General features: G+C 47.7%; 1 protein-coding gene across 7 annotated transcripts in view; it reads left to right on the top strand.

The window, feature by feature from the left end:
• Window positions 1–7187, top strand: part of EGFL6 (EGF like domain multiple 6) — a 117294-nt gene that overhangs the window by 14870 nt on the left and 95237 nt on the right. For 4 of the 7 annotated variants that reach the window (XM_077780999.1, XM_077781001.1, XM_077781000.1 and 1 more), the window contains exons 2-3: window positions 2075–2244; window positions 6032–6139. The exons of 1 other annotated variant lie outside the window; for it this stretch is intronic. The gene's annotated coding sequence lies outside the window, so the exon portion shown is untranslated. The remainder of the gene's footprint in view (window positions 1–2074; window positions 2245–6031; window positions 6140–7187) is intronic. 2 more of the 7 variants (XM_077780996.1, XM_077780998.1) reach the window with 2 other exon arrangements.

Here is a 7187-nt window from a genome sequence, read left to right as displayed (position 1 = left end):
GAACAAACTGAGGGCTGATGGGGGTGGGGGAGAGGGGAAGGGGGGTGATGGACATGGAGGAGGGCACTTGTGGGGATGAGCACTGGGTGTTATATGGAAACCAACTTTACAGTAAACTATTTAAAAAAAACAGAGGGATGAAGTTGTGTTTTCAGCTTCTGAGGATTGCTTTGGAGGCAAAATAACACGAGGTATAGGAAAGCTCTTTTAAGATGGTTGAAACGTCACAAATATAAGGGATAGAGGCTACGGAATGTGCACACATGTTTTCAAACTTGAAGTGAATGTGAGTACTTGAGGAGATTTCTGTGTTGGGTCTCAGACTCATTCAGATTCCCAGATTTGCTCATTGCCAAGTCATGTCAGTGACTTCCTGATTTCTCCAAAGCAGTATGGCTTCCTCCCTCTGGACGAAACCAGCAGACAGGCCAGATAGTTCCAGAACTTACATCCAGATGTGCTGCTCATGCTTTCCAGTGTACACTCAGCTGCAGTGGTATTTCTCCATTTTCCAAATGACCCAGGGCATCAGAATTTGTCCACGTATAGCATTGTACACTCTCAGTCACAGCAAACATGAACCGGGACTTGAAGAGATTTCTGGATGCTTGGAACATAAGCCAAAGGCAGCACATAACTGACTGAGCTACCCAGGAGCCACTGGTATTTCTGTATCATTCTATCACACAGTGTTTCTCGCTAGACATTGTAGGCCGGCCTTGCTCGTTTTTAAAAACTTGATATATCTTTTGAATCTGTTTTCTTTTCATTTCTTTTTTTAAGTAGGCTCCCTGCCCAACATGGGGATTGGACTCGTGACCCCGAGTTCAAGAGTAGCACACTCTACCAACTGAGCCAGCCAGACGCCGCCATAACTTGATATATCTTTTGGATCTTTTTGAATTCGTAGCTTTCCTCTCTGTCCCTTTGTTCTCTTATAATTTATCTCTTGAAAAATTGAGGCCATTTGACCTATAAAATCTCTCACTGCCTGGATTTTTCTATTTTCTATTTTGGGGCAGTTGAACCTGACCTCCGTCTTCTTTATTTCCTTCCACTCTCATCTTGATCCAGAGGTCTAAATGGACTCAAGTTCAGTGTCTTTGGCAAGTCTGTGCTCTTTCCTCAGGAGGCACATCTCATCTCATTGTCCCTTGAGTTATTTTTGTAAGAAGAACGTTTGCTGTCTGTTTTCAGGTGTGAGAGACTGACTTAAACAGCATATCCCCAACCCCCTCAAAGAGGCCAGCTGTGCTTTGGTGATCCTGCCCAGGGGACGTGCAGAAAACATTGCCAGGGAAGGCTCTGTGGAGCACAGAGGGACAGAAACAGATCCCGGGACCATACTAAATGTCTCCTTCCCTCACATGTCTGTGAATAATTTCCCGTTCTCACCAGTTGTAATGTGGAAATGCCTGTCATTCGGAAACACTTAAAATAGAGCATGGTGACATCTGGCACGGGTCACACTTCCTTGCGATATGATGACAAATGTATGGTGTGTTACAAGGTGAGACTCACGCATTGGGACTGCTGTAACTAGAACATACGATCCTGTGCTTGCGTCCCATGACACATAAAGTACTTGCTTGTCACTTCACAGATTCCATAAAATACGTAGGGAAAATACAGCTCAGGGTAAGGAAGGAACACTGCCACCATGGATGGCATCAATCCCTCCATGATCAGCAGAGCTTCATGACACTAATTCTAGCAGTCAGCTACCAAGAGGTTGACTAGGAACGAGGTCATTAATGTTTTCATCCTATGAACAAATCCTGTGGCCCTCTTTCCAGTCGTCATTGTCAAAGCGCCTGCTTTCGTCATAGTCCTGGTAGTAAAGCAGAACTCAGAACAGTTATTTTAGGGACGCCTGGGTGGCTCAGTCGGTTAAGCGTCCGACTTCAGCTCAGGTCATGGGATCTCGCAGTTCGTGGGTTCGAACCCCACATCGGGCTCTGTGCTGATGGCTCACAGCCTGGAGCTGCTTCCAATTCTGTGTCTCCCTCTCTGCCCCTCCCCCTCTCATGCTCTGTCTCTTTCACAAATAATTAAAAAATTTTTTTTAACCCAGTTATTTCAACAGTGCATTTAATACAAGAAATTGGTCACCCTGGTGTTAGAAGACTGAAAACAGGCAAAGGAACGTGGAGGTATCTCCGAGATGGTACCTGCTGGAAGCAGCCACCACCCCCAGGGCTCAGTGGGAAGAGACTGAGGCTGTCTGACCCTGGAAGATTGTAGGTGGGTCCCCACAGGGCTGCAGCCCAGATCTCTCGGTAGAGTTCTGATCCCATCTCATGGTTCCGATATGGCCCAGCAGGTGTGATGAGGCTGGCCCTGCAGTGTAGGAACGAATCAGGACCTGGAGCCGACTGCTAGGGCCGGGGGTGGGGCCGTTCCCGGGGAGGCACTAAGGGGAGCTGCAGTAGACAAGAGCACAGCCTTCTCTCTCCTCCAGTGTCCCTCTGGTGTCCCCTCCCGGCAGAGCCTAACGGAGCAGCTGGCAAGGTGGGCATGGAGAAGTGTGCTCAGGGGCTGAGAGGCGATAGCTCGGTAATCGGCACACGTCCCTTTGTTCTTCTGGTTCCCCTTGCTCTCGGTGACACGTATCAGCTTAGTCTTTTGAAGCTTGTTTCTGAATTCAGTCTTTCTTGGACAAGGGGCTGGGGCTGTGATGAGTGTTTTGGGTACGTCCGGCTCCTGCTTTCCGTGTGTCCAGGACCAGCGCATGGCATCTCCCAGCCCCTGGTTGGGGAGCACTCTCTTCTTCCTTGGGAAAAAATGCCCTTGTCTTGTTTGAAATTCTTGAGCCCGCGGTCTGTTTTCCGTACCATCGTGGGTTAGTTCTTGAGGCCTCTTGTGCCTGGACTCAGATTTCTCCAGGCTTAGGCACACTGGTCATGTGGTTACTGGGGTCTTGAACTTCACCAAAGAGACGGGTCCTAGAGTTGGCCCTTTCCTTTCTGTGCTGTTGCTACCGAAAGGCTGAAATGAGGCTTCTGCTTTGAACCACGGCCTTGGATCCCAAACTTGGCAGGATCTTTCAGAAGGTAGGGTGATTAAGGACTCCTGGGCGCTTTGAGGGGCACCCTGTTATTGAGCAGAGTGTCTGGAGTAATTCGTTTGGGAAAAGTTAATAAGTACAGAGATACACGGTACTGTCATTCAGTATGCCTAGGAGAAAGGAGATACCCAGTGACAGCCCATTCGTTCATTCATTCACTAATTTAGTAAGTATTGAGCACTTAGGTGCTAAGCACTATTTTAAACCCGAGTGATACAGGGATGACAGGCGGAAGAAGTTTACAACAGACAGGGGTAGCAGGTGACATGGGGGGCCATTTTAGAGAGGGGACACCTAAGCAGACATCTGAATGGAGACAGCGGTGTGGGATTCTCTTGCATTTTTCCCTTTGAACAAAGCCATTGACCGATTCCGGAGTGCCTTTCCAAGGATGTTTGTGTGGCACGGAGCCTTGGAATACTGAGGTAGTGTCTCCCCTACAGGCGAAGGGCGGATCTGCTTCCCAAGGGGTAATAATGACAGTGTCTCCCTCCAGGACAAGGGTGGGGGAGGTTTGCTTGCAGCCCNAGTCTTGAAAACTGAAGCAGGAGGAGGCCCTTGGTTATCAGGAGCACCTCCAAAACCATGATTTCAGTAAGTGCTCACGGATGCCATCTTGATGAGATGAAAATCAAGGATGTTTTGAAGCAAGAACCACAGAAGTAAAAGAGAAATTCTTCCAGCTATTACTAAACATTTCAGATCACTAAGAAGAGATAAGCCTGCAGCACCACGTACACATCTACTGGATTAGTTTAAGGATGAGGTTAACTGAAGCCGAGGTTCCCCAGAAGGTTAAAACCGCTTATCTTATCTAACACTTGAATTTGTTATGAAATGGGTTCTGGCGTGTATCGTGTACCGTCAGCTAAGCCATGCTAAGTTTTTAAGAAATCTCTTTATTTCAATGTGCTGTACCGTTATGCACAAGAATAGGAAATCGGCTTGGCAGCCAGGCCCCCTGACAGATCACTTCAAGGTAAAGAAGAACAAAATTGCTTCTACAGATCGCACTTGGTCTCCAAGCAACAGTGTATAGCAACAATGGAGCAACGTAGCGGGACTTGGCTGTCAGAATTTCCCCGGAGTCTTTCTAAATTCGTAACAGGTTGGCTGTATCCATTGGCAAACCTCCAAAAGGGACCAGGAGGGTGAAGACGACCATGCCTATCAGACACATCATGACTCTGTAGATACTATGTTACCGTCCCAGGCATGCTCAACGTTTCCCTGTAGTTTTTATTCTATTTTTCAAGTTTACTTATTTTGAGAGAGAGAGAACGCTCAGGGAAGAGAGAGAGGGAGAGAGAGAATCCCAAGCAGGCTCTGCGTTGTTGGTGCGGGGCCCGACGCAGGGCTCGAACTCACGAACCATGAGATCATGACCTGAGTTGAAGTTGACAGTTGGATGCTCTACCAGCTGAGCCACCCAGGTGCCCCTCGCTGTAGTTTTACACTCAAAAATCCAGCCCTGATGATAATGGATGCATGTCCTTATACATCTGTCCAAACCCCCAGACCGCACAATGCTCAGAGTGAACCCTTGCGTACACCGGACTTTGGGTGATGATGTGGCACTGCACGTTGACACTGGGGAGGCTCTGCATGTGGGGCAGGAAGGGGCCATATGGGAAACCTCTGCACTCTCCTCTCAGTTTTGCTGTGAACCTGAAATCTCCCTGAACAAAATAAGTCTTTAAAAAATGATCCAGCCCTGAGACACCTGGGTGGATCAGTTAAGCATCTGACTTCAGCTCAAGTCATGATCTCATGGTTTGTGAGTTCAGGTCCCACATCGGGCTCTTTACTGGAGTCACACTGTCAGCACAGAGCCTGCTTCAGATCCTCTGTCCCCCGCTCTTTCTCTACCCCTCCCCTGCTTGCTCGCTTGCGCGCACTCTCTCTCTCTCCTCTCTCTCAAAAATAAACAAACATTTTAAAAATTAAGAGCTAACCAGCCCCACATGGAGAAGGGCTAGAGTAAGTGGACAATTAACCTGTTCAACTCTGAATTTAAGACTCCGAGAGAACCCAAATCAGCCTGCACCTGCCAGAATGAATTTCATTTTCCAGCCTTCACCTTATCGGTCCAGTAAGCTGATAACAGCAGTTATACATACTGGCACCGAGGCACTGGAAATTCGCAAACATTAAGTGACATCAGAGATGTGTCTCCATTCCTGCTCCTCCCCCAAAGGCTCCAGGTCCCTGTGCGTTTACTATGTATATACTATATCCATTTCACCAATTCAAGGTGGTGGTCAGAGAACAAAAGGTGTGTAGCTAAAAGGGCCGGGGGTGAGCAGCTACAATGTCACTGAGCCCCAAAAGAAAGTCACCACCGTGCTGCCGATGGCAAAGTGTGGCAACGTGAACTTTTCACAGCTTTATTGACCTATAATTTCATACCATAGAATGATCCCACTTGAAATGGACAGTGCAGTGATTTTTAGTGAATTTACGGAGTTGTGCCACCATCCGCACAAACCAGCCTGGGAACATTCCCACCACTTCCAAAGCATCCCTACTACCCACATGCAGTCACCCACCACACCCACCCCCAGCCCCTGGCAACCACGATCTCCGTTCTATCTCCGTAGATTTGCCTTTTCTGCACATTTCACATAAATGGAATTGGACACGTGGTCTTTGTATCTGCTTTCTTTGAGCATGATTTTAAGGTTCACCCATGGTAATGTGCTATTTTGCNCTCAAACTCACGAACCGTGAGATCATCACCTGAGCTGAAATCAAGAGTCAGATGCTTAACCCACTGAGCGCCTCAGGAGCCCCAACATTTAATTGAGAGAGTTCTTAACAAAAGCCACAGGCCACAGAGCTAATAAGCAGAGTTTGGGTTATTTCCCTAACCTTCTGATTTATATTTATTGGAGTCACATTTCATAACAGCTCCAAAACCATGGAGACCTCACTGTGACCTAAAGTTCAAGGATTTTATTACAGACTTGGTGCCAGCACATCAGAGGGCTGGAGAGTGACGTGTCCGAGCTAACGATGCCTCTGTTCCTGATACCGAAGGGCTTTCATCCCAGAGGAGGCTGTGGTAGGAAGGTATGTCCAGTCACCATCAACTAGGTGCTCCTCTTCTCTGATTTCCTTCTAGTCAGGGGACTGAGTTCTTTCTTCAGAATAAACAGTAGTGCAAATCGTACTGGATTTCAGAGTCATTTACATGGACAAAATAATGCTTTCCCTCACACACACACACACACACACACACACCCTGGCCCTGTCATTGTTTCACTTTTCTGTAATTGTAGCCGTCCCATCACCCCGCTTCACTCCCACCCCCACCCCCACAGCATTTTCCTCTCATCAGCTTGGTTAAGCTGGGTTTCCCAGTGTCTTGGGGTAGGCTAACTTATTTTAAGTATGTACAGTTTACTTTTGTTTATTTATGTATCTATTGTAGAGCGCACTTGAGTGGTGGAGAGGGGCAGAGGGAGAGAGAGAATCTTAAGCAGGCTCCACGCTCAGCACAGAGCCCCCCACCCCCGCCCCGGGGCTCGATCCCATGAGCCTGGGATCATGACCTGAGCCGAAATCAACAGTCAGACGCTCTACTGACCGAGCCACCTGGGTGCCCCCAGTTTCCCTTATTTTTTAACAAGCTTCCCTTTTAAAATTGAAATCCATCTTGGGGCACCCGGGTGGCTCAATTGGTTAAGCATGCGACTTCAGCTCAGGTCGTGATCTCATGATCCATGGGTTCAAGCCCCGTGTCGGGCTCTGTGCTGACAGCTCGGAGCCTGGAGCCTGTTTTGGATTCTGTGTCTCCCCCTCTTTGCCCCTTCCCACTCACACTCTGACTCTCCTTCAAAAATAAATAAACATTTTAAAAATTTAAAAAAAAAATTGAAATCTGTCTTATATAGCTGTGCATTTTATATACCAGCAAAGTGGTGGATCTGGGTAATTCTTTTGTATCCAGATCCAGCTTCTTGCAGCTTCTCACTACTTAGGTAAACAGAATGCTGGTACAGTGTGCATCAGCCTGACTTTACTGAAGCTCTTGTTTGGCTGGGAGGGAAACTACCAAGAAACAAACTTAGAACCTCCTTCAGTCTAATCACTACCAGAAAAAGCACGAGTTGCCCTG

Source organism: Crocuta crocuta, unplaced genomic scaffold (assembly GCF_008692635.1).
Source record: "Crocuta crocuta isolate KB4526 unplaced genomic scaffold, BGI_CrCroc_1.0 scaffold2174, whole genome shotgun sequence".
Taxonomy (NCBI): Eukaryota; Metazoa; Chordata; class Mammalia; order Carnivora; family Hyaenidae; genus Crocuta; species Crocuta crocuta.
Note: the sequence above shows the minus strand (reverse complement) of the source record. Positions and strands in the feature narration are given on the sequence as shown.